Below are 27578 nucleotides of genomic sequence, written 5' to 3' on the forward strand. Positions count from 1 at the left end.
CCATGAGACAAAGGAGGCCTCTACTCAGTAATGACATCAATCACTTGGATTATAGAAGAGCACAGTGCACCCTGATGTCGCTGTGGCCTTGCAGCTGCTTACGGTATCTTAGCTTTGAACATTCTGATTAAGATTCCCATGTTCAGAGTGGCCTTGGCTGTTGGCGTACTATCAACAAGGCCTTTTACCCTCTGAGTTCCCTTGACTGTCCGACGACTCTGGCGTGGTTCCCACAACCAGCCAGCCACCGAGCCACAACCCAGGTGTCTTCCCACACATCCATCCCATCAAACCTCATGGAGAACATTTGGGTAGACCCTGGGTGCTACCCAGTCTCTTGGCCCACCCTTCTGACCGTAGTCCTGGGCAGCCCCTCCCATGGGTCCTCTCCAGCCCATCGCCAGCAGAGGGCTCACTCTAACCCAGCCCTCTCCTCACCATTCCCCAGTTTGAGACTCTTCCGTGACTCCCTGTACCTGCAGAGGCAAGTATGCAGCTTGTCTGGGACACAAGACCCCTTCACCTTCATTTCTGTGAGAGACACGAAGTGGCAAAAACGAGACTTTGAGTGTGGTCTTTCAAGATCCGGTGTCTAGTTGCACAGGCACAGGGAGCAGCGATCACAGGCTATTTATTCCTAATGTGCAAGAATCCCTCCCCAGGTCCTCACTGGCTGAGTACTATAGGGTTAACAGTCCCTCTCTCCTCCCAGGACATCACCTAGGTCTTATTGTCTCCTATTGGGTTATTTTAAAAAATGGGCCGAGGCCTTTTCTAGTTGCCTCCACCTCCCTTTGTCTAGTTGTGGCAGATCTTTCTGGAAGATGTGCTGCTGGTCATGTACACAGTTCTTTGTTCTTATACCCTCCCACCTCCTCCCTACATCCTGTTTGCCCCGGGGGAAATTCGGTAACCGACTGGCAGCATGCTGTTAGTTCTCTCCATGAAAAGTTAACTATGCTGAGGATGGACCACAGAGGCCTGTTTCCTACAGTTTCAGCCTATCCCCCTCTGCAGGACCCGGGTGGGCAGGAGAGATGAGCCTCATGCTCTCGGACTGTCCTCTGCCCACCCCCTGGCTGGAACACTCTCCCCTCTTCTGCTTGACCAGCCCTCCTTTGCTGAGACAGTCCCCTGCGTCCCGGGCAGTCAGCCTACTCCCAGTTACGCTTCTCTGCTGGGCAGTCTGGGATCACCGGCTCCCAGCCAGACCCTGCATCTGCCTCACCAAGGGAGGAGCCCGGAGTCTGTCCCTGCTGCGTCCTGCAGCACATTCCTGCCCCAGGGCCCAGGGCCCAAAGCCTGGGTCACTGTAGGCATTCCAAGGGTGGATGAACAAGGGAGCAAATGACTGAGATCACGTTGGGCAGCAATGAACTTCAGAGCCACCGCACCCAGTCTGATCTGTGGAGCAGCTGAGCCAAGAGCTGCAAGGTCCCGGTGGAGCTGGGACAGCGCTCACCTGCTGCAGCCCGTCCGCCCGGTGAGACCCCAGAAGGACGTTTCCGTGGGAGCGGCTTCCAGGGACCCTCGCCCTTGGCTGAGCTTGTCCCCAGGGCCCAGGCCTGTTGTTTCTTAGGCAGGAGCTGTCGGGCAAGCTCAGCACCTGACCTTGTCCGCCACATGACAGAAAGTCATAGTTATATGTTGTGATTTTTCAGTGTTTTTAGTTTACAAACCAACTGTTTATCACATGAAGACTCTGATCTATAAATAAATGTGAAAGCAGTGATGCGTCTGGCCTCTTCGGGCCTCAAGTTGAGGCAATGATCTGTAAGCATATTTGTCTGTGTCATTGATCCCTTTTTTATTAATGGCGTGGCTTTCGTTAAGGCTATCCATCTCTTTTTCGATTACCAAAGCCCCTGCAAACCTTTGTTCCGGCGTGGCCCCAGGTCAGCTCCCCGTCTGAGTGAGGTAGAGGCACGCCTCCTGGCTCAGCTCAGGGCAGCATTGATTTTCACGAGCCTTTCCATTCTTTCTCCCTGTTTTCAGTACTTCTCTGTTATGTAGAGACTAGAGGCCCAGGGCCCAAAATACACGGGTAGGGTCCCTAGGCCTGGCCAGCGATCAGGGCCAATCAGGTTCCCTGCCTCCCCACCTCCCCGCCTCCTCTTTCCCTCGCTCCCTCAGCGCCCCGCCACCGCTGCTGGTTGCCCACCATGTTCTGTGCCGCCCCCTGGTGGTCAATGCACGTCATAGCGAGTGATTGAACTCCTGGTCTCCCGGTCGAACTCCTGCGGGGACACTTTGCATATTAGCCTTTTATATACTAGTATATAGATGCCAGCTTCATTTTCAGTGCGTGTCACCTATAGACCCATGAATTAAGGGTCAGTTGTTACATTTGTTTGTTAATCCTCACCCAAGGATATTTTTTTCCACTGATTTTTAGAGAGAGTAAAAGAAGGAGAAAAGGGGGAGAGAGAGAGCATCAATGTGAGAGACACATGGATTGGTTGCCTCTTGCATATGCCCCCACGGGGACCAGGGTTCGAACCTGCAACCCAGGAACATGCCCTTCACCAGGAATTGAACCCAAGACCCTTCAGTGTGTAGGTCTATGCTCTAACCACTTAGCAGCACAGGCCAGGATGCTCTCTCTCTCTCTCTCTCTCTCTCTCTCTGTTACGTTGTTCCATTTCTTTCCTTTTCTTTTTTCATGGTGAAAAGTCTATTTTTCATATAAGGTGCTACTGCTGTTTTCAGAAATACAGAAATGAACAGAAGCATTTAGCATGCTGCCTCCTGTACACGGAAAACTGGGGCATCTTCAGACACTAAAGCGAGGGAAGAGGTGGTTAATGCCGTGTGTTGATGGGTTGACGAATCCCTTGGCAGTGCCACAGGCTGTCTTCCCCTCAAAGCAGAACCGTGATCACGCGGGCAGCCCTGGACAATTCTGAAATGCGTGCCTACGAAGGCGCAATGCAAGCCAGAGACAGAGACCAGTCCCACTCTGCAGGGGGACTGGTCTGGCCCTGGCTCCGCCCATTTTAAGAGCCGATACAGCCATCTTAATAGTTTGAGTTTCCCTCACCACGTACATTGGCAATCAGCATCACAGAATTTCTGAAGCATCAGCTGAATAAGCTCAGGTTTAAAAAACAGGCCGTTGTTCATATAACAACTGCTACCTCATCACTTCTGCTCAGTTATCACTTGTCCTACAAAAACCCCGTATCTGATGAATTGTAGTGAAAGCCTCTAGCAACTGTAACAGAGCCAGCTCTAGATGATCAGTATGAGGAAAAAGTGCCCGTGAAGGGGATGTGTCCATGGACAAGTGCAGTGTTTCTATTGGAGGTAAGCGGCAAGTTTCCTTTTGATGTTGGCAAAGGAATCTGCTCCCATGTCATCAGCCTGGCCCCGTTCCCACCTCTCCTTCCGTTTTTCTGAGGATACAAAAGGCTGTGCCATAGCCGGGGTCTCCCCGGGGGACAATGTGACATGGCTCCCAGACATCTTCCACCCTGAGGTGTGGGTGGGGGTCTGAGACGAGGCCGGGCGCTGTGGCAGGGTGAGCGCTGGTGGTGAAGGTGCCCCACCCCAGGCTGAGGGACTCAGGGTGAGTCATGGTGGGATCATGGGACTCACTTTTGACACTTTTTGTTTTAGGATCATAGGTATAATTCCACGGTCCGATTTGTCCCAGGAAATGCACAACTTTGGCATTTGCACCAAATGCTTTAAATGCTGGGAGGTAGGAGCATACAGAAATGCTGCTTAGGTTGTAAATACATGGCAGGTGTTGTCTGGTAGCTGTTGTTGCCCAGCTGCTAAAACACATGTCCAGGAAACCTTGGTCCCCACCATCAAAACTACCTGCTCGGAAGCAGCCACGGCAGCTGGCTGTACGCTTACGCTGAAGGCTGACACACAAAGACTCTGGGATTGATGCAGTCAGGCCAGCCGGGGCTGGAGCCGCCGACAATTCTCTCCCAAAAAGATCATCAGTATTTGCGAGGACCAGGGTACCTGCACCCACGAACACACATTTTGAGAACTGTGTGAGTGACCAGCAGTGGAGCTTAGTTAAGGTAACACCCAGCTCAGGCCTCTTCATTGCGGTCAGATGAGCAGAACCGCCACTGTCCAAACATCTGCCAGGAGGACTTCATCGAAGACTGTCTCTACAACTGCCCTGCCAGGTGCTGCTGGGGTGGGGCCGCCGCAGCCGCAGGGAGGGGGGCCCGACAGCTGAGCGGTAGCGAGGAGGCGTGCTCGTTCCATTTCTTTTAAAAATATATTCTTATTGATTTCAGAGAGGAAGGGAGAGAGAGAAAGATAGAAACGTCAATGATGAGAATCATTGACTGGCTGCCTCCTGCTCACCCCCAACTCGGGATTGAGCCCACAATTCGGACATGTGCCCTGACAGGGAATCAAACCATAACCTCCTGGTTCACGGGTCGAAGCTCAACCACTGAGCCACACCGGTCGGGCTGTCTTTACATTTTTGACACAGGTACACCTTACCTTCCTGATAAAAGTTAAGCCGATTTCATTAGTTATGTAGGCTTTCTCATGACTTGCTGTCACTGACTTTGTTTTTGCTCTTTCTGTGGAAGGCTTTGCTGTCAGGTGGTTGTGTATTCAGGCAGGGTCTGGCAGGAAGGTCCATGAAACGCACTGCTCCTGGGTTACTTGCAGTGCACACGAGTGAAACCTCTCCGCAGGGCTGGGCGTCCCTGCTCTGTCACTTGGGTCTTGAGTCCGCTCTGGGAGACCATTCTGATCATTTCAGTGACTCACACTGCAACCTTTTCAGGACATCGGAGAGATTAAGGGTCCTTTAAAAAGTAGTTGCTGGGGCGGCCCGCGCGCGCAGCGGGAGAACCTAGGCCTGTCCCCTGGCGCGGCGCCTCCCCGCCCCCCGCGTGTGCGCTCCGGCCTGGGCGCCCCAGCTGGCAGGGGTCCCGCCGCGCTCTCCCCGCCGTGGCCAGTGGGCTGCGCGCGCTTCCCGCCGTCGCAGCGGTCGGTCGGGAACATGGGCATGCGGGCATGGCCCCGCCAGCGACACCACGCTGCCTCCACCGGCCACGGCCAGCCCGCCGCGCCGCACAAAGAGCCCGGGCTGGGTTGGACTTTCAAAGCAACAGCCTGAGAGTCCAGGTGTCCCGGGGTTCCGTGCCCCGTGCTCCGGCGGCTTCCATGTGTGTTTCACGGCGAGCGCCTGGTCGGTGCGCCCACGTCGCCGCGTCCCCTCCATTGTGTCCTGGGCTTAGGGGCTCCGAGGTGTATTTGTGAAGAAACCAGTGGACTAAGAGAGGGAAGAGAGGAACCCAGCTGTGAGGTGTGTACGCCCAAGAACCATGTCTACACGGGAGTCTTTTAACCCGGAAAGTTATGAATTGGACAAGAGCTTCCGATTAACAAGATTTACTGAACTGAAGGGCACTGGCTGCAAAGTGCCCCAAGATGTCCTGCAGAAATTGCTGGAATCCTTACAAGAAAACCACTTCCAAGAAGATGAGCAGTTTCTGGGAGCAGTTATGCCAAGGCTTGGCATTGGGATGGATACTTGTGTCATTCCTTTGAGGCATGGTGGTCTTTCCTTGGTGCAAACCACAGATTACATTTATCCTATCGTCGATGGCCCTTACATGATGGGCAGGATAGCAGGTGCAATGTACTCAGTGACCTCTATGCAATGGGGGTTACAGAATGATGCTCCTTGGAATCAGTAATAAAATGACCGATAGGGGAAGGGATAAAGTGATGCCCCTAATTATACAGGGTTTTAAAGATGCAGCAGAGGAGGCAGGAACGTCTGTAACGGGGGACAAACAGTGTTAAACCCCTGGATTGTTCTGGGAGGAGTGGCTACAACTGTCCGCCAGCCCAATGAATTCTTCATGCCAGATAACGCAGTGCCTGGGGACGTGCTGGTTCTGACCAAGCCCCTGGGGACGCAGGTGGCCGTGGCTGTGCACCAGTGGTTGGATATTCCTGAAAGTGGAATAAAATTAAACTAGTGGTCACTCAAGAAGATGTGGAGTTGGCAGACCAGGAGGCGATGATGAATATGGCAAGGCTCAACAGAACAGCTGCTGGACTCATGCACACGTTCAGTGCCACGCTGCCACTGACATCACTGGCTTTGGAATTCTGGGCCACGCGCAGAACCTGGCTAAGCAGCAGAGGAATGAGATGTCCTTTGTGATTCACAACCTCCCTGTTCTGGCCAAGATGGCTGCTGTGAGCAAGGCCTGCGGAAACATGTTTGGCCTCATGCATGGGACCTGCCCGGAGACATCAGGAGGCCTTCTAATCTGTTTACCACGTGAGCAAGCAGCTCGGTTCTGTGCAGAGATAAAGTCTCCCAAATATGGTGGAGGTCACCAAGCACGGATTATTGGGATCGTAGAGAAGGGCAACCGTACAGCCAGAATCATAGACAAACCCCGGGTCATCAAAGTCGCACCACAGGTGGCCACTCAAAATGTGAATCCCACACCTGGTGCCACCTCTTAATCTAGACCAAAATAGCTATTTGGTTTTGTTTTTAAATAGATCTATTTCCTTTATCAGCTTTTCAATTAAAGACTATAAACAACAACAACAACAAAATCTCATTGTGTCTACACATCTGGTGACCTGAGGTCTATTTGTGAATGGATGCAATTAATAAGATAAAATCCATTGCCTTTTTTTCCTGTTACATTAACTGAAGATGCACCTGATCTTGAGGCAGCTTCTGAGTTGAGAATTATATTGTTATCCAATACTGTTGATTCATTTTGAATCTTTAGACACTTATCTCTTGCCGCATAGGCTCTTTTCAAAGGTGCTTTCACATAGCACAGACATTACCAGCCGTAGTGTCAAATTGCAGTTTGTGTCTTTCATTTCATGTATATTTATCATCAATTTGATCTTTTTTAAGTGTCTTGAAAGGTATTCTGGAAAGATGGAATTGGTGACACAGTGGCATCCCAGTAGATAGAAGGTTGCATGATTCCTTTGAGTTTTGATTTGTAAAGCCTCGTCTTCTAATTCAGGAGCATCTCTTTGACCCAGGATGTCTCCCAGGATGCATTCAGTTAAACAAGGCAGGTGCTTAACTCTGCATGGAAAGCACTTAGAAGATAAAAAGGAAATTGTCTTTCTTTTTTCTTTTTTGTAGCCTTCCTAATATTTACAGTAATATCATTAACTGCATTCTTTATCAATAGCAAAAACAGGATACTTTTTGCAATGTAATTAGATGTTCTATAGTGCAACAAGAAATTGCCTTCTAAAAGGGGGGGAGGGTTCATGTATAATATTCATTTACAATTCAATATATAATTACACAAATAATTTTTAAATAGAATCAATAATAAAGACTGTTCTGTGGATGGTAGTGCATAATAATAAAAAAAAAGTAGTTGCTGGACTTATACTAAAGTCCTGTCCTAACAACACTTAACACCATGGCCTTAGATAGAAGTTGGTTTTTCTGTGTTAATCACAAGAGGCATGGGTAACATTTACTATGTGCTTGCTGTGAGACAGGCCCTGTTCTAAGTTTTTTGTAAAATATTGATTCATTTGATGTCCCCTGAAGCCCTAGGCAGTGGCAGAGGGGGTAGGGCAGCGGGGGAGGGGGATAGGGCAGTGGGGGAGGGGTAAGGCAGCGGGGGAGGGCAGCGGGAGAGGGGGAGCAGGGGAGGGCAGCGGGGGAGGGGGAAGCAGAACTGCAGAGGGGCTCCCGCTTTGCCTCTTTGCCAGTCTGTTCATCACTCACCAAAGGAGGGTGTGGCCATATCTACCTTGCTGGCTCCCTGACAACCTAATTGGGCCATTGCAGGTGGAAAGGGCTTCTTTATTTTTTAAATTTAATTTAAAATTTAAAAAATGTATTGAATTTATTGGAGTGACATCCTATATAATAAAAGCCTAATATGCAAACTGTCCTCTTGGGCGGTCGTTTGACCAAGAGTTTGACTAGGAGACCGGGAGTTTGACTGCTCACTATGACGTGCGCTGACCACCAGGGGGTGGTATGGAACATGGCGGGCATTGGCAACACGCTGCGACCTCTTGCCGGCCACCTGGGGGTGGGGTGCCGGGAGCCGGTCCATCCTTGCTGCTTGACACAGTTGCTGCAGGGAAGAAACATCTGCACAGCATGTGTTTCAAGGGACCTGGCATATATAGCACACTGTTCTTAATGTGTTTGCTCCCCTTCTTGGCACTATGTGTTTTGGCCAAGGTCACCTCTCCGAGAAAGGTTGTTTCCCCAGGTGGGGATTTTCCCCTGAAGTTAGGGAGGGAGTGAAACCCCTTAACTAAGTGCCAGGTGGGTAGTTAATCACTCTAACTATGAACAATCACGCTTAAGCTACATAATCTTTTACTCCCTGGAATGGAGATAAGAAACAACGCCCTAACCTTTGGAATAGAAATTGACAGGATTAAAATCAACTGGTATAAATACAGATGTAACAAGACAGCAGAACACAGAACCTAGAGACAGGACTTGGCTGGAGAACCTAGACACAGAACCTAGAGACAAGACTTGGCTGGAGATCCTACACAGAACCTAGAAACAGAACCTATCGAGAGAACCTGGCTGAAGAACCTAGAGACAGAACCTAAAGACAGAACCTATTGAGAGAACATGGCAAGAGATCCTGGACAGAACCTGGCTACAGATCTTGGCTGGAGAACCTAGACAGAACATGGTGACCGAACCTGATGGGGGAACCTGGATAGAACCTGGCTGGAGAACCTGGCTAGAGTACCCTACACAGAACCTGGCTGAAGATCCTAGACAGAACCTGGCTAAAGAACCTGTCTACAGAACCTGGTTATGATGATCAACTGAAGGCTGCCTCCATGTCATTCCTTCTTCGCTGACTCCGTCCACACCTTTGGGGACCCCTGGACCTGCTGGGGTTGGACCCCAGCAGTGGGGGACAGAAACTGAGGTGTGGTGAGAATGCAGGGTGTCCACCGAGCTCGCTCTCACTCCCCTTGCTACCCTCCCCCCGGGATGCCAGGGCTCAGCGCCAGGGAAGCCCCTGCGCTCAGGTGCCAGGAGTCTGCCCCACACCCACGGGGCCTCTTCCCGGATGAGCTGGGCCACAGCTGCCAGGACTGCAGGGGCAGGTCGGGCTCCCCATGGGTTCTCGCGGAGCCGGTCTGAGGCCAGGAGAGAGCACGCTGCCTGCCTGGCTTCCTTGCAGCGCTGCTGGGTGGCCCAGAGGCCCACGCTGTGCCCCAGCCTGTGGTGTCTGGCCGCACTCACCGCATCTCCACATGGGGACTCAGGCGGAGGGGGGCACGAGGGGGCCTGGGGGCCCAGGTGCTACCCAGGGCCCAGAGGTCAGCTGGGACCTGCCCCTCCATGCCAGACACTTGTGCTTCGATGTCCGGCCAGGCCCAGGGCCCGCACCATGCATGCATTTCGTGCACTGGGCCTCCAGTTGGCTAATAAAATTATATAGGTTTCAGGTGTACAATCGTCTGTGTCTTTATTGTGTGTTCACCACCCCCGACAAGTCTCCTTGCATCCTGTTTACCCCCTTTACCCTCCTCCACCTTCCCACCCCCTTTCCCTTACCATACTGGTGTCTGTGTGTTATTTGCTTAGTCCCAGAAAGGGCTCATTTAAGATACTTGTCATTCATGTTCACCCAGCTACAAACTATCTTTCTTATGTTGCTTTTCTAATGTTTAATATATACTTGAGGGGGGAAAAAGACAACTAGTAACTACTCAGAAGAAAACCATTATCTCTATCTTAACAATCTTATTGGAGGTTGGTTCATGGTCTGAGATAATGTAGACCAGTGATAGTGAACCTATGACATGCGTGTCAGAGGTGACACGCGAACTCGTTTTTTTGGTTGATTTTTCTTTGTTAAATGGCATTTAAATATATAAAATAAATATCAAAAATATAAATCTTTGTTTTACTATGGTTGCAAATATCAAAAAATTTCTATATGTGACAGGGCATCAGAGTTAAGTTGGGGTTTTTCAAAATGCTGACACGCTGAGCTCAAAAGGTTTGCCATCACTGATGTAGACAATAGACAAATCTTTAGCAAGAATCAAACGGTGCCCAAACACTAGCTTTAGATGAACTGTGTTTTAAATAATGTGGTTTACTAGGAAAAATACACAACAATAAGTCGGGAGGCCATTGTAAATCCAGGTCTCCTATTGCTGAACGTCATGCCTCCTTTGTGAAATGTAGGATTAATCTTCCTGTGGCCGAAAAAGCAGTCCTTCCCAGGGGAGGGATGAGGCGTGACTCTGGAAGCCCCTCGCTGGGATGCTGTGGGCATCGTTTGATCCACCTCCTGCCACCCAGGTGAGCACCCGGGAAACCTGTGCGCGGGGGTCACTCAGAGCGACTTGGTGCAGTTTGTCGAGTGAACGTTGATGCCGAGACACAGTTGCCTATTTCGTCTTCTCTCTGGCCGGTTGGCAATAGCCGACTTCTGCCATGAAAAGGCATTTCTCTGATTGCAAACTCTGCACCATCACTCAGGCTCCACCCAGTTTCACCCAGCGACTCAGGAAGCTGCCGGCACCTGCGGTGCGTGGGGAAGGCACCTGTAGACCAGGAGTTATGGTTAGGGCTTTACCCTGCAAAACAAGTCTAATATTTCTCCATTAATTTTCCCAAGAAAATAAACAGAAAGCAAATTACTTTATTTGGGTAAATTGTGTATTTAATGCTGGAGTGACAGGAATGCTTGAGGGTCGGGCCAGTGAGCGTTCACTTGTACTTAATGGAGCCGGGGGCTGGGGATACTGCAGACCTTCTCATGGCCTTGATCGATCGATTTCTGGCACACGGACCCCTAGACAGGAACTGTCCTGGGCGAGATTTTATGACCTCAATATAGATCCAAAGCTTTGAATGCACCTTTTGCCTTTATCATAATGTCACGGAGAAGCCCAGAGTGGGCAGGGAGGGCCTTCTGACCCCCAGTTCCTTGTGGAATCATGTGAAGACGGCTCCGTTGCACACAGCCCCTCCATCCGAAGGCCTTGGAGCAGCTCTTAGCCCGTCTGGTGGCCAGGCCTCTAAAAGCAAGTGGGAGGTTCCTCTGCATCCTGAGAGGCAGAGCCATTGCGATGCTCCTGGAGGCCTTGAGAAACAACTAAATCCACTGGTCAGCGGATGCCGAGAACAGCAGGAAGCTGTGGGCCAGGCCGGCATTCAGAGAGCTGTCAGAGCAAAGCGGGCCTCCGCTTGGACAACACCAAGCACACTCACTGAGTGGACTGACTCACTTGATTATTGGGGGGCCCGTCCGTGCACATGTCCAGCAGCCTCACTCAGTTCTTTCCATGAGATACCACTTCTCAAGCCTGAGAGGGGTAAGTGCTGGGCTGGGTCCCGTCGCTCAGTAAATGCCAGCTGTTCTCTCCCCAGGGGAGCAGAGTGATGGCTCTATACCTTGGACTTGCTGGGGACTTAATAAACTTCCAGTTGCCTTTGGTGACTGTGCGGCCCTATTCCTTGGGAAGATGTAGCTGTGCTCCGTGAGAACAGGCATATAAATCAGGGCTCTAAGCACTTAAGATACAACTTCGCCCTTGCTACCTAAACGCCAAGGCAGGGACGCTGACATCCAAAGCATAAGGATCACTTTTTCAAAAATAACTTGGAGCATCATCCCAATACACCAAGGTTGGAAGTTTGATCCCTCGTCAGGGCACATATAAGAATCAACCAATAAATGCATAAGTAAGTGAACAACAAACTGCTGTGGTTTTTCCCCTCTCTTTCTCTCCCTTCCCCCGCCCCCCCCCCTCTTTCTTTCAAATCAATAAATAAAAAGTTAAAAAAAATAGCCCTAGCCGGTTTGGCTCAGTGGATGGAGTGTCAGCCTGCGGACCAAAGGGTCCCGGGTTTGATTCCAGTCAAGGGCACATACCCTGGTTGCAGGCTCCTCTACCACCTGGGCCCTGGTCGGTGCTCATGCAGTAGGCAACCAATCGATGTGTTTCTCTCACATCAATGTTTCTCTCGGTCTTTCCCTCTCTCTAAAAATCAATGGAAAAAATATCCTTGGGTGAGGATTAACAACAAAAATTTTAAAAATAACTTGGAATAAATGTATTATAGTCACTTTATTAGAAATTTTTAAACAGCTTTATTGAAGTACAATTGACACATAAAAATGCACATATTGCATATACACAACCTGGTGAGTCGGGACATACACATACACTGTGAGACCATCAGCACAGGCAGGGTCGGACCCTCAGCCAGCTCCTCCAAAGGGGCCTCCTGCCCCTTCTCTCTGGTAAGAACACTTCGCAGGAGCTCTGTGCGCACTGAGGCTGCAGCACACAGCATCGTGCTGTTCGCCACAGGCACTGCCGGTGCGGAGCTCCAGGGACTGTTTGTCTTGCATAACTGAAACTTTACACCGATTGAACAGCAACGCCTCGCTCCTTCCTCCCCTCCCGCCAGCCACCCTCTGCTCTCTGCGCCTTAGAGTTTGGTTATTTTAGGTTCCTCAGATAGTGGGACCCGAAGTGTCTGTCCTTGGGGACTGGCTTACTCCCCTGAGCACAATGTCCTCAGGTTCCATCTGTGCTGTAACGTATGACAAAATATGACATACGTCATTTTTTAAGGCTGAATAGTATTCGATTGTATGTATTCACCTCATTTTTTCTTTGTTCATCTGTTGATGGGCATTTAGGTTGTTTCCATATCTTGGCTGTTGTGGAAAATGCTGCAGTGAATTTAGGAGTGCAGTTAGCTGTCTGAGATCCTGATTAACCTTATCAATTTTGAATTGTCCATATATAAATACTGTCAAGAGCTTAGTCTAATTAACTGAAAATGGATCATAGACCTAAATGCACAATGCAAAACTCCTAGAAGAAAATATAGGAGAAACCTAGATGACCTTGGGTACGGTGATACCTTTTAATTTTTTTGAGAATCCTCACCTGAGTATATGTTTATTGATTTGAGATCAAGCCTGCAACCCTGGGCATGTGCCCTGACCAGGAATCAAACCAGTGACCTCCTGGTGTATGGGACAATGCTCAACCAACTGAGCCACACTGGCCAGGCTGATGGTGATGTCTTTATAGATACAACACCAAAGACTCGATTCATGAAAGAAATAACTGATTAGCTGAATTTCATTAAAATTAAAAACTTTTGCTCTGCAAAAAAACAATATCAATAGAATCCTATATAAAAAAAGAGCTAATATGCTAATTAGACTGAACAGCCGAACAACCTTCCGGACGAAGCCGGGGCTGCAAGGACTGGCTGAGGCTGCGAGGGCCGAGCCCCTTGCACGAATTTCATGCATAGGCCTCTAGTTAGAAGATAAGCCACAGACTGGGAGAAAATATTTGCAAAACTTATTTGATGAAGGACTATAATCCAAAATATACAAAGAACTGTTAAAACTCAACAAAGAGAAAACAAATAACTTGATTTAAAAATGGGCTAAAGAGCTTAACAGACTCCTCACCAAAGAAGATTCCCAGGTGGCAAACAAGCATGAGAAGATGCTCCTCATCATATGTTATCAGGGAAATGCAAAGTAAAGCAAGGAGATACCACCACACAACTATTACAATGGCTAAAACTCAAACATTGACAACACCAAGTGCTGGCAAGGATGTGGAGCAATAGGAGCTGTCAATCACTGCTGGTGGGAATGCAACATGGTGCAGCCACAGTGGAAGACAGTTCTGCAGTTCCTTACAAAACTAAACATACTCTCACCACCTGACCCAGTAATCATGCCCCTTGGTATTTATCCAAAGGAGTTGAAAACTTATGTCCACACAAAAACCTGCACACAGATGTTTACAGCAGCTTTAATTCATAATCACCAAAACCTAGAAGCAACCAGGCTGTCCCTCAATAGGTGGTGGAATAACCTGTGGTCCAACCAGACAATAGAATATTATTCATCACTAAAAAAAAAAAAAATGATGACTGTTATGGGTTTACTCAGCAAGATAGACCACCGACTCAGAATTTAAAATTTAGGAGCCTTTATTAAGCTGGCCAGCTGACCACAGTTACAGCACCCTGCCGAAGCAGAGGCTGAACTGCAGCACCGACTGCAAGAGTTACATATTATTATTAAATTTTGTGGAGGCCCAGAGAAAAATGTGTCTTTCAAATTCTGGGCCCCCAATATGGAGGAAACTCTCTTTATTTATACTTTTCCCAGTCCTTTGTCTCCCAAATTTGGAATGAGACTTCCGGGCCTTCTGAGAAAGACGGCTTGTGTGCTGGGAAGGGGCTATGAGATCATATCTCAAGGCCTGGCCTGATGTTAATACCTTCCTATCTATGTGTTTTAGGAACAGACAGCACAGCATGACCCGTCTGGCCAAAGCGCCAGATATGCAGCCCAGCACATGACCATGTGGACGAAAGGGGCCACATGCTGACCTGACAGGCTCAGGGGAGGCCTGCATAGCAGTCTTGCAGACTCAGAGACCTAAAGTAATGTTATGGGTTCAATCAGAGAGATAGACCACCGACTCAGAATTTAAATTTAGGAGCCTTTATTAAGCTGGCCAGCTGACTACAGCACATCCCTCCCCCTCTGGTAGCTTCGCAGCTTGTAGTGCAGACTAAGGGTCCCGCAAGGCTTTTATTTGCGAGAACTACAAAGCATTAACTGGCAGGGTTAAAAGTTCAGTAGGAAAACAGGGTCACACCTGGCTGGAGCATATCATAACACTTTGTTTCTTAAGACAATTAGTAATTTTTCTATGCTATGGTCCCTGCCCCCAACATATTCAGTAATCTTTCTATGCCGCAGTCCCTCCCGCTAGAACAGTAACCACAAAGGATGGTCTGAAATTAAACTTTAACTAAAGCAGTTACGGTGGGCAGTTACAGTCCTAGGCCAGTATCTTCACTGACAAGGTCAACCTTTATCTTAACTGAGCCTATCTGTCTTTTTGCATCTATGATAACATACCCTTGAAATGTCTGGGTAACTTGTAACTGCCCTTTTTCTGGAGCCCCTGGGGCACAACCAAATGTGCTGGGCCCCAGGACAAGATACCACAAATTCCTTCACTATCATGTTAATTGAATTTCATGTAACTCACCTATGTCTCTTCTTTGATTGCAATGTATAAATGCAAATGTAACCCCGCCATTCTCCGGAGCATTATCTCAATTGATTGAGGTTCTGCTTCCCGGCATACGTCGACAGTTTGGCTCAAATAAACTTACAAAATTCTTTACAGGTTTCAATGGCTTTTACGTCAACAACCACGGCACTCTTTTTTCAGCCTGATTTTAAAAAGTACCTTTTAATATTCCAATTTCTTTATAATTTTGCCTTTTAATCAAATTCTTCCCCATTATAATCTGACTTAAACAAAAGACTTTTCTTGCCCACTCTGGTTCACGACTTCCAGAGCTTGGTACAAGCTCTATGCACAGTTCAGTCTTACCACCAAAACCGGTGCTGTTTTATCCGCTCAGGTGAATACTTCTCCTCCAAATTGTCCATATTTCAGGTGCTAATTAATACCGGTGGTCTTGATCCAGCATCTAGAAGGGTTCAGGAATCTGGAGAAGGTGCTGTGCATAAATTAAATAAGAGTCCAGAGACAAAACATAATTTTGAAAGACATTATGGGGAGTCAGAGAAGACTTAGCTAAAGGAACTAAGTTTTCCTTGTCTCTGTTATGCCCAGATTTCAAGATCCCCAATAGACCACACCAGGGAGCCAGCCATGTCCGATGCAAAAGCAAAGAGTCTTTATTCGAACTAGTTCAGCTCCCCGACCACACTCACCGACGCAACAGCAAGCCAAGTGGCAGAGAGGGCGAACTCTGTGTGGAGAGAGGTTTTATAGGGGGGTTGGAGTAAGGGGAGGAGAAAGGACTGTGGGCCCTGCCGATTGGCCAGGCGCAAGTCGGTGTCTTGTTACACAGGATGTGGTCATATCTATGGCGACTTCCCTTGATTGTCATTGGTTAGTTTAAAGAAGTCCTGAGTGTGGCTAGCAGAGACTTGGGCTTCCGGGAAGAAGCCTTGCCAAGCACATGGCAAAGGTAAGATGGAGGGCGTAGCCCTTACCCTGGGGCAAGATGGAGGGCGTAGCCCTCGCCCTTTCAGTCTCAGGACCCCTTGCTCTTTATTAACACAATTTGTCCTAAGGCAAGGTAGCTATACACATCAAAGGATAGGGCTACTATACAGAATCCATTGTCAGAGTGGGGAAAAACAGCCTACTGCTGTTCAGGTGTTTGGCCAGTAGGAGGCAATAACATGTAGATTGAAATGCCCTGAGCTGTCTGGCAGCAAGCAATCATTTAATGCATCCTTTTCAGGTTTGGGGAAATGCCCTCAGCCATTTCCAGATGATTCAGCCCTGCTGACCTGCTGGAACTGGCTTCTGGCAATTAACTCATTTTCAGGAAATGGCATATTTAGACACTCCTACTCTGCCCCGTGCCCAACAGAAAACTCTTCAGACTTAACAGCACACGTGTAGATTTTGCTCATAAAGGCCCACCTTTGTGCTTCTGGGCGGTTTGCCATGGAGTGCTGTCCCAGACCTGGGTTGACCAGATGCTCCTTCAGGGTGGGCCCCAGCAGATAGGGTTCTCTGTCCCATTCTCCCCTTCTCTGGTCCACATCCTTGAATAACTTCTCAGGAACGGGGAGGAGAAAACCGGAAGCAAACTGTGAAGATCTGAGTGACTATGTTCTACCCCCTCTTGGCTGGTAGTGTAGCAGGTTTCAGAATTTTAGGTTCAATGCAATTTCTCCCCTCAACATTGAAGGTATTGCTCCATTATTTTCTAGCATCTCGTGTTGTTTATGAAAAATCAGAGGCCGATCTGATTCCTGTCCCTTTCTGTGTTCAGAGAGATATGGGCCTTTTTCATTTATTGTGTGAGAACTTTGTTTGCTATTTTCACTGTGTTTTGATTTATACTGATACAAAGCATGCAGGTAGAGATGAAGAAGGACAGTCATCCAGTCGTCATGGAGATGAGGATATTTTACCTACAAATCTCCCCCCATCCCAGCCATATCACTTTTGACCAATCTGGGAGCCCTTGTTGGGCGTGTCTTGGGATCTGTTGTGGCCTGAGGCTCCCTGGTGACCGGCAGCCCACGGAGGGCTGCGGTCCTCTGTGAAGCTGGGTGTGGGCCCATTCTTGGGAAGCTGGGAGGCAGAGCAGCTGCTGTGGGATGGCTGTGTCCACGTCTCCCAGTCCAGGTCCTCCCGTGGGAGACATGGGTGTGTCCACCTGTCATCGGCTTCTTGGTGGGTCTCGTATCTATAGTCAGACTTGCCTGCTATGTTCAAAGTCTACTTTAAGTGAGACGTGCAGCGCAGCTGGAAAAAACCCTCGCCGCCCAGACTTGGAGGAATGCCCACTGACAAGTGCAGTGCCAGAGAGGAGTGGGCGGGGCGGTGAGTGGGCGGGGCTCCAGTCATCCTTGAAGGATGCCAGCTCACTGGTGCTTGCCCAGAGGGGACCACGACCGACTGGATGCTGAGGCCAGAAATTACCGAGGTTGTGAAAGTCAGGTCACAAGGTGCTTCTCTGAGCCAGCCAGGGGGCCTAGAGCCCAGCCCTGCCGGCCCTTGCAGGAGGGACCTGGTCTGAGGCCCACGCTGTTCCCTCCCCTCTACTGGGGTCACCACAGCTGGCCCCTGTGCTGTCCGCCTGCACCACCACCCAGGATCCCCGAGACCATGGGTGTAGGGGAGCCCCTCCCGGGGCTGGACTCCTCCTCCCCCTGCTGCACACAGCAGCCCACTCCTGCATGGACGATCCTCCACATGTAAAGAACATGAGACTTCCTGGAACACACCAAGAAATGGGGCCTTTCCTAGTCCCAGAAAGCCTGGATTCTCTCTCAGCTGCGATGAAAGAAACGCTGTACTTAAGAAATGCATCTCTGATTCCAATGAAATCTTCCTCAATCTACATTGCTCAGGGTTTTGTAAGCATCATATATGTACCACTCATCTCAGTAAACATATACATGTTATTTTCTCCTTATTGGTTGCATTCAACGCTGCTTTGCATTAGCTCCTGTTTTGCAGCAGGTGGATAGACATCCTTATAGGCTAAGGAGTGTTCCCTCAAGTGCCCACCTGACACCATACAGAGTATTGTAATACTATTGACTATGTTCCTGTGCTGTACTTTACATCCCCATGACTGCTTTGTACCTGTGCCAAGAACTTTAAATCTGAAGACTTGTGTCTTTTGGTTCTGATAATTTCTTATATTATCCTATATAATAAAGAGGTAATATGAAAATTAACCTTCATGCCCTCACAAGATAGCCACCTACGACCAGGCCGGCAGCGGGGTTAGTGAGGGATGACCAAACGACTGAACAGCGGGCTGCGTGGGGTGACCAGGCCGGCAGGGGGCAATGAGGGGTGATCAGGCTGGTGGGGGGGGGGGGCAGTAAGGGGTGACCAGGCAGGCAGGCAGGTAAGTGATTAGGGGCCCGCGGTCCAGGATTGGAAAGGGTGCAGGCTGGGCTGAGGGGACCCCCCCATCCACGCACGAATTTCGTGCACTGGGCCTCTCATTGCTTTAATAATATCCACACCTCAGTTTTTACTTTTTTTTTTTTTAAATTTTCTTTTATTGCTTAAAGTATTACAAAGAGTAGTATATATGTTTCCTTTTTTTTCCTCCCTTGACCTTCCCCAGGCCACCCCTACCCTCCAGTGTCTTGTGTCCATTGGTTATGCTTATATGCATGCATACAAGTCCTTCAGTTGATCTTTTACACCCCCCTCCCCCAACCCTCCCCGACCTTCCCGCTGTAGTTTGACAGTCTGTTCGATGCTGCTCTGCCTCTGTATCTACTTTTGTTCATCAGTTTATAATGGTCTTTATTATCCATAAATGAGTGAGATCATGTGGTATTTTTCTTCCATTGACTGGCTTATTTCACTTAGCATAATGCTCTCCAGTTCCATCCATGCTGTTGCAAAAGGCAAGAGTTCCTTCTTTTTTACAGCAGCATAGTATTCCATTGTGTAGATGTACCACAGTTTTCTAATCCATTCATCTGTTGATGGGCACTTAGGCTGTTTCCAAATCTTAGCTATGGTAAATTGTGCTGCTATGAACATAGGGATGCATATACCCTTTCTGATTGGTGTTTCTGGTTTCTTAGGATATATTCCTAGAAGTGGGATCACTGGGTCAAATGGGAGTTCCATTTTTCACTTTTTGAGGAAACTCCATACTGTCTTCCATAATGGCTCCACCAGTCTGCATTCCCACCAGCAGTGCACGAGTGTTCCTTTTTCTCCACATCCTCTCCAGCACTTGTCATTTGTTGATGATAGCCATTCTGACAGGTGTGAGATGGTACCTCATTGTTGTTTTGATTTGCATCTCTCGGATGATTAGTGACTTTGGGCATGTTTTCATATGTCTCTTGGCTTTCTGAATGTCCTCTTTTGAAAAGTGTCTATTTAGGTCCTTTGCCCATTTTTTGATTGGATTGTTTATCTTCTTTTTGTTAAGTTGTATGAGTTCCCTATAAATGTTGGATATTAAACCCTTATCAGTGATAACATTGGCAAATATGTTCTCCCATGCGGTGGGCTTTCTTGTTGTTTTGTTGATGGTTTCTTTTGCTGTGCAGAAGCTTTTTATTTTGATGTAGTCCCATTTGTCTTTTTCTTTTAGTTTCCAATGCCGTAGGAGCTGTATCAGTGAAGAAATTTCTTTGGCATATGTCTGAGATTTTCTTGCCTTTGGATTCTTCTATTATTTTTATGGTTTCCCATCTTACATTTAAGTCCTTTATCCATTTTGAGTTTATTTTTGTGTATGGTGTAAGTTGGTGGTCTAGATTCATTTTATTTGTCCAATTTTCCCAACACCATTTATTGAAGAGACTGTCTTGACTCCATTGTATGTTCTTGCCTCCTTTGTCAAATATTAATTGAGCATATTGGTTTGGGCCGATTTCTGGGCTCTCTATTCTATTTCATTGATCTATATGTCTGTTCCTGTGCCAGTACCAGGCAGTTTTGAGAACAGTGGCTTTGTAATACAGCTTGATATCTGGTATTGAGATCCCACCTACTTTGTTCTTCTTTCTCAGGATCGCTGCAGCTATTCGGGGTCTTTTCATTTTATTTTATTCCAGATGAATTTTTGGAGAGTTCTTTCTAGGTCTGTGAAATATGCCGTTGGTATTTTAATGGGAAGTGTGTTGAATTTATAGATTGCTTTGGGTAGTATGGACATTTTAATGATGTTGATTCTACCAATCCAAGAACATGGTATGTTCTTCCATCTGTTTATGTCTTCCTCTATCTCTTTTTTCAACGTCCTATAGTTTTCTGAGTAGAGGTCTTTGACCTCTTTTTTTTTTTTTTTCTTTGACCTCTTTAGTTAAGTTTATTCCTAGGTAGATTAATTTTTTTGGTGCGATGGTAAATGGGATTGTTTTTTTAGTCTCTCTTTCTGTAAGTTCACTATTGGTGTATAGAAATGCCATAGATTTCTTGGCGTTAATTTTGTATCCTGCTACATTGCCGAGTTCATTTATTAAGTCTAATAGTTTTTTGATGGAGTCTATAGGGTTTTTTATGTACAATATCATGTCATTTGCGAATAAGGAAAGTTTTACTTCTTCTTTTCCAATTTGGATGCCTTTTATTTCTTCTTCTTGTCTAATTGCAATGGCTAATACTTCCAGAACTATGTCGAACAGGAGTGGTGAGAGTGGGCATCCCTGTCTTGCTCCTGTTCTTAGGGGAAATGGTTTTAGTTTTTGCCTCTTGAGTGTGATGTTGGCTGTGGGTTTGCCATATATGGCTTTTATTATGTTGAGGTATGATCCTTCTATTTCCACCTTGCTGAGAGTTTTTTATCAAAAATGGGTGTTGGATTTTGTCAAACGCTTTTTCTGCATCAATTGATATGACTATGTGGTTTTTATCTCTCAATTTGTTTATGTGATGTATCACGTTTATTGATTTGCGGATATTGTACCATCCTTGCATCCCTGGGATGAATCCTACTTGGTTATGGTGTATGATCTTTTTGATGTACTGCTGGATATGATTTGCTAGGATTTTGTTGAGGATTTTGGCATCTATGTTCATGAGGGATATTGGCCTGTAATTCTCTTTCATTGTGTTGTCTTTACCTGGTTTTGGTATTAGGGTGATGCTGGCTTCATAGAATGAGCTTGGAAGTGTTCTTTCCTCTTGAATTTTTTGGAATAGTCTGAGGAGGATAGGTTTTAGTTCTTCCTTGAATATTTGGTAAAACTCCCCTGTGAAGCCATCTGGCCCCGGGCTTTTGTTTGCTGGAAGCTTTTTGATGACTGCTTCAATTTCTTCCATAGTTATTGGCCTGTTGAGATTTTTAGATTCTTTCTGATTGAGTTTTGGAATGTTGTATTTTTCTAGGAATATGTCCATTTCCTCCAGGTTGTCTAATTTGTTGGAGTAGAGTTGTCCACAGTATTTTTTAACAATCATTTGTATTTCTGTCAGATCTGTTGTTATTTCGCCTCTATCATTTCTGATTTTGTTTATTTGGGTCCTCTCTCTTTGCTTCTTGGTGAGCCTGGCTAGAGGTTCATCAATCTTGTTTATCCTTTCAAAGAACCAGCTCTTGGTTTTGTTGATCTTTTGTATTGTTTTTTTGGTCTCTATGTCATTTATTTCTGCTCGAATCTTTATTATCTCCTTCCTTCTGCTCACTCTGGGGTTTTCTTGTTGCTCTTTTTCTAATTTTTTGAGATGTAGATTTAGATGATTTACTACCATTTTTTCTTATTTGTTGAGATAGGCCTATAGAGCTATAAACTTCCCTCTCAGGACTGCTTTCATTGTGTCTCATAGGTTTTGGATTGTTGTGTTTTCATTGTCATTAGTTTCCAGGATGTTTTTAATTTCTTCTTTGATGTCATCGGTAACCCAATCAATATTTAATAACATGCTATTCAGCTTCCAAGTGTTTGAGTATTTTGAGTTGTTTTTATTGTAGTTTATTTCTAATATTATGCCCTTGTGGTCTGAGAAGATGCTTGGTATGATTTCAACCTTCTTGAATTTGGGGAGACTTTGTTTGTGACCCAATATGTGGTCTATTTTTGAATATGTCCCATGAGCACTTGAGTAGAATGTATATTTCGTGGTTTTGGGATGAAATGTTCTGAAGATGTCTATTAGGTCCATCTGATGTAGTGAGTCATTTAGGATTGCTGTTTCTTTGCTGATTTTTAGTCTAGAGGATTTATCCAGTGATGTCAGTGGTGTATTAAAGTCCCCTACTATGATTGTATTGTTGTCTATCTCTCCCTTGATATCTTCCAGGAGTTTTTTTTATGTATTTGGGTGCTCCTGCATTGGGTGCATATATGTTTACCAGAGTTATATCCTCTTGTTGTATTGATCCCTTTAGTATTATGAAGTGGCCTTCCTTATCTCTTGTTATGGCCTTCACTTTGAGGTCTATTTTGTCCGATATAAGTATTGCTACCCCAGCTTTTTTTTTTTTTCATTTCCATTTGCCTGAAAGATATTTTTCCATCCCTTCACTTTCAGTCTGTGTGAGTCCCTTCTTCTGAGGTGGGTCTCTTGTAGACAGCAAATGTATGGGTCATGTTTTTTTATCCATTTAGCCACTCGATGTCGTTTGATTGGAGCATTTAGTCCATTTACGTTTAAAGTTATTATTGAAAGGTACTTGTTTGTAGCCATTTCTATTTTTTTGTGGCTGTTTTCTTTCTGATCTTTTTATTTCTTCTTTTTAACTCCAGTCCCTTTATCATTTCTTGCATTGCTGGCTTGGTGGTGATGAACTCCCTTAGCCTTTTTTTGTCTGTGAAGCTTCTTATTTCCCCTTCAATTTTGAATGATAGCCTTGCTGGATAGAGCATTCTTGGATTCAGTCCTTTGCTTTGCAGCACTTTGTAAATTTCCGTCCATTCTTTTCTGGCCTGATGTGTTTCTGTTGAGAAATCATTTGATAATCTAATGGGAGATCCCTTGTATGTAACTTTCCGTCTCTCTCTTGCAGCCTTTAAGATTCTCTCTTTGTCGTGAACATTTGCCATGGTAATTATGATGTGTCTTGGTGTGGGTCTTTTCGGGTTCACCTTGTTTGGGACTCTCTGTGCTTGTGTGACTTTTTTCTTCCCCACCTCAGGGAAGTTTTCTGATATTATTTCTTCAAATAGGTTTTCTAAGTCTTGTTCCTCTTTCTGTTGTTCTGGCACCCCTATTATTCATATGTTGTTTCGTTTCATGTTGTCCCATAGCTCCCTTAGGCTCTCTTCCTGTCTTTTAGTTTTTTTCTCCAATTGCTGTTCAGTTTGGGTGTGTTTTATTTCCCTGTCTTTTAATTCTCTAATTCGGTCCTTCGCTTCTCCTAGTCTACTGTTGAAACTTTCAATGGTGTTTTTTATTGCAGCTATATCACTCTTCATTTCTTCTTGGTTCTTACATAATCTATTGATTTTTTTTCATCTGTTTCTTCTTGCTTCTTGCATAAGTTGTTGATTTTTTCCTCCATCCGGTTTATGCATTCTAGGACCCTTAATCTGAATTCTTTTTCTGTCATGCTGCATGCCTCTGTTTCACTTAGCTGCTTTTCTGGCGAGTTTTCCTTTCTTTCCTTTGGGGGTTTCTTTGTCTACCCATGTTTGATCTCACCGACATATCTAGATGTTGAGTCGTTCAGGGGCTGCTCCTTGGGTGGCAGTGGCTCCTCAGGCTGTGGTTGCTCCTCTGGTGGTTGTAGCAGCTGCTCCTCAGTTGGCAGGAGCTCCTGTGGTGGGTGCTGTTCAACGCTGTGGTGGCTCCTCTGGCTGGTGGGGGGAGGCTTCACACACTGCTGGTGTTCCTCAGACAGAGGATGTGCTGATCACGAGGCTGCTGTTCCTTGGATGGGGCAGGCTACACACGCAGCTGCTACTCCTTGAGGCGGACTGCTCACGTGGCTGCTGATCCTTTAATGGGGCTGGCTGCACACTGCTGTTGTTCCTCTGATGTGGTGGGCTGCTTGTGGGGCTACTGCTCCTAGGACCAGCTGCTGCTCATTGGACAGGTGCAGGCTGTTGTGGCTCTGCTCCTCGGACCGGTGAGTGCTGCTTAGAGCTGCCACTCCTCGGATGTGGGCGGTCTGCTCGTGTGGTTGCTGTTCCTCGGACTGGGGTGGGCTGCCACTGCTCCTCGAATGGGGGCGGGCTGCTCACATAGCTGCTGTTCCTCGGATTGGGCAGGCTGCTTGTGCGGCTGCTGCTGCTTGGGCGAGGGCAAGATGCTTGTGCAGCTGCTGCTCCTCGGACTAGTGCAGGGTGCGGGCTGTGCGCAGCTGCTGCTCCTCGGACAGGTTGGACTGCTCGTGTGGTTGTTACTCTTCGGTTGGGGAAGCGGGCTGCTCACACAGCTGCTGCTCTTTGGACAGGGGCAGGCCACATGAGGCTGCTGCTCTTAGGCTCGAGGCAGGCTGCTCCTCTCATGCTCCTTTATTTGTGTTTACAGAAGAGTCAATTTGTGATTCAACCCCTTGGGTGGCAATGTTTCTGGATTGACCTCCGGGTCTATAGGTCCTCTCTAGCTAGTGATCAGATTTTGTTTTCCCTGTGGCACTTAATACTGGTTTGGGGGAATGAGCTGCCTCAGAGCTGGTTCTCTGATGATTATTCCCCGCTCTGATCCCCAGGTTCTACAAAAACAACTTTCCCCTGCAGTTTCTTAGAGTGTCCCCAATTGGGTGATCCTATGTATTGGGCTTAGTAATCAAAAGCAAGGACTTAAAGAGGAGAGAGAGAGAGAGAGAGAGAGAGAAGAGCCAGAGTAAGTGCGTGAACCCCAGCTCTGCGGCGCAAGTCTGTGTGGTCTTTTTTCCCCTTGGGTCTAAGCAGCCGGCACACTGTTAACATTTTTAGGCTGCCCTTTTGCGCCCAGTTCAGGTTGCTTTTTAGAGTTCCCTTCTGTTAGCAGCCCTGCAGATCCCCTTCCACATTGGCGGATCATGCCAGCCCCAGCAGCCGGAGACTTTTCTGGGCCCAGACTTTCCTGGATCCTCCAGCTCCCGTGTTTCTCTGTCCTGCCCGGACCACAGACCTCACCTTATCCCAGGCGAAATCTGGCCTTTCCGTGCGGGGGTGCAGAGCTCCTCCGAATCCTTGCACTCGGTGTTCCCAGGTTCGCAGCTGTTCGCTGGGCGTTGTTGTTGTAGATTCCCGGGATTTTCAGGCTTCTGACAACATCCACTCTCCCCTTCAAGATGGCCGGGTCTCCGCGTCAGAGCCGGTCGCTCCGGGAGGAACCCCAGCAGCAGTGAGGCTGCCCCGTCAGGGGAACCCCATCCGGCAGTCCCCCACAGTCCCCTGGAGTACAGCTGTCCCTCAACTCACAAACACACACTCCCCGTGCGACCACACCCTCTCCCTTCGTTCTCTCACTCACGCACTATCTTGCAGTCGGCCTTCCCGTTGCAGCCATCTTCCTTCCTGCACGCCCCCCCCCCTCCCCCCCAGTTTCTTTACACTCTCTTTCTGGAACACTTGTTGGTTAGATGTTGGATTTGGGGATTATTGATGTTCTAACTCTATTATTTCCAATATATATATTTTTTTATCTCTTGGCCTTTTTCCTCAGCTCTATCTTCCAGCTTCTCTGTTGACTTTCTTTTAAAAAAATATCTTTATTGATTTCAGAGAGGAAGGGAGAGGGAGAGGGAGAGAGAAACATCAATGATGAGAAAGAATCACTGATTGGCTGTCTCCTGCATGCCCCACACTGGGGATCAGCACGCAGCCCAGGCATGTGCCCTGACCGAGAATTGAACCCTGGGCTGGTTCACAGGTCAGGCTCAGATATTGGCTTGTTTCAATGTCAGCGCTCTCTTTAAAGTTTCTTATTCTCATTTTTCCCCTTTTCCTGGCACCCTGCCCCTGTGTTACGAATGCAATTTCTTTGGATCTCCAAGGATATTATTTAGAGTCTTGTTTGAAGTTCTGTTCTGTTTCCTGTAATATGTCAGATCACTTGATTGTTTCTATTTTGGAAAAAAAAAGTTTCTTATAAATTCAGAAGCATTGTATGTGTTTATGTAATTGGAAAGTGGGTTCGGAAAATGAAAATGGAAAAAATCACATCCTCCTCACCTGGAGATTAGCACTGTTACTATCTACATGCACATCTTTGCAGAATGCACATATATGCACATGTATGACATAGGTATGTCAGTGTGTTTGCAAACACACTGTATATATTTTTTAAAAATACATTTTATTGATTTTTTACAGAGAGGAAGGGAGGGGGATAGAGAGTTAGAAACATCGATGAGAGAGAAACATTGATCAGCTGCCTTCTGCACACCCCCTACTGGGGATGTGCCCACAACCAAGGTACATGCCCTTGACTGGAATCGAACCTGGGACCCTTCAGTCCGCAGGCCGACGCTCTATCCACTGAGCCAAACCGGTTAGGGCCACACTGTATATTTTTAAACAACATAGGATTGTAAGTACCTACGGTTTCCTGGTCCCCTGTTTCTTGTTTCTTCTGCTTTTTCTCCTTCATATTCCTGGTTGCCCAGAAATGCTTACTTGTTCTTTGTGGACCTTCAAGCTAAGAAGGAGGCAATGCCCTGGCCTGTGTTTCTCAGTGGTTGGAGCATTGGCCCTCGGACCGAAGGGTCATGGGTTAGATTCTCAGTCAAGGGCACGTACCTTGGTTGTGGGTTTGCTCCCGACCCCAGGAGGCAACCAATTGATGTCTCTCTCTCTCTCTCTCTCTCTCTCTCTCCTCTCCTTCTTCTCTCCCTTACACTCTGTCTGAAAAATAATGGAAAAAATATCCTTGGGTGAGGATTAAAAATAAACTTAAAAAGAAGGAGGCAATGGCTCATTGAGAGTGGTCCTTGTATTTCCTGCCAAAGCTCATCCATGTTGGGTTGTACTTTATTTTTTATTTTTATTTTTAAAATATTTTATTGATTTTTCTAGAGAGAGAGGAAGGGAGAGGGGGAGAGAAAGAAAGAGGAACATCAATGTGAGAGCAGAATATGGATCGGGGGCCTCCTACATGGCCCCACCTGGGGCTTGAGCCCCCAAACCGGGGCAGCTGCCGAGACTGGGAATCGAACCTGCAACCCCACGGTGAATGGGATGACGCCCAACCAACTGAGCTACATTTGCACTTTAGGATGAGCAGGAGGGGAGACCCATGGGCTTAAATGAGACAAGCTTTGCACTAGGAATTATCTGGATCTAGAGAAATGGCACCCACAGACACAGGCTTGCAGTCAGACCCACTTCTCTGATGGTCTGTGACCTGCTCTCACAGGCCCGCATGTGCGGCCAGTAAGGAACCAGCTGTGTGCGGCCAGGGAGCCGCGGGTGGCTTACTCTCGGGGCATCAGCCAGCAGCAGCCGCTCCTCTGAGAGCCCTGGATGCTAGGATGCAGAGCAGATAACCTTACTGCATGTTCACTTTTCATAAAACATTGATCACTCATTCCATTTTATAGCATGTAGACACCCTCATTCTTTTCTTTTTAAACCAGTTATTTTATTTATTTGGTTAGTTTTATTAATCCTCACCCGAGAATATTTTTTCCATTGATTTTT

At 47.2% G+C, this 27578-nt stretch overlaps 2 pseudogenes; one reads left to right on the plus strand and one right to left on the minus strand.

The window, feature by feature from the left end:
• Positions 1-3297: 3297 nt before the first annotated feature.
• Positions 3298-4233, minus strand: LOC139016663 (glycogenin-1 pseudogene; annotated as a pseudogene).
• Positions 4234-5251: 1018 nt separating this feature from the next.
• On the plus strand, positions 5252-6477 carry LOC139016665 (selenide, water dikinase 1 pseudogene; annotated as a pseudogene).
• The last annotated feature ends 21101 nt before the right edge of the window (positions 6478-27578 follow it).

This window comes from Myotis yumanensis, unplaced genomic scaffold, assembly GCF_028538775.1.
Source record: "Myotis yumanensis isolate MYYU_CA2020_CCGP unplaced genomic scaffold, mMyoYum1.0.hap1 SCAF_9, whole genome shotgun sequence".
Taxonomy (NCBI): Eukaryota; Metazoa; Chordata; class Mammalia; order Chiroptera; family Vespertilionidae; genus Myotis; species Myotis yumanensis.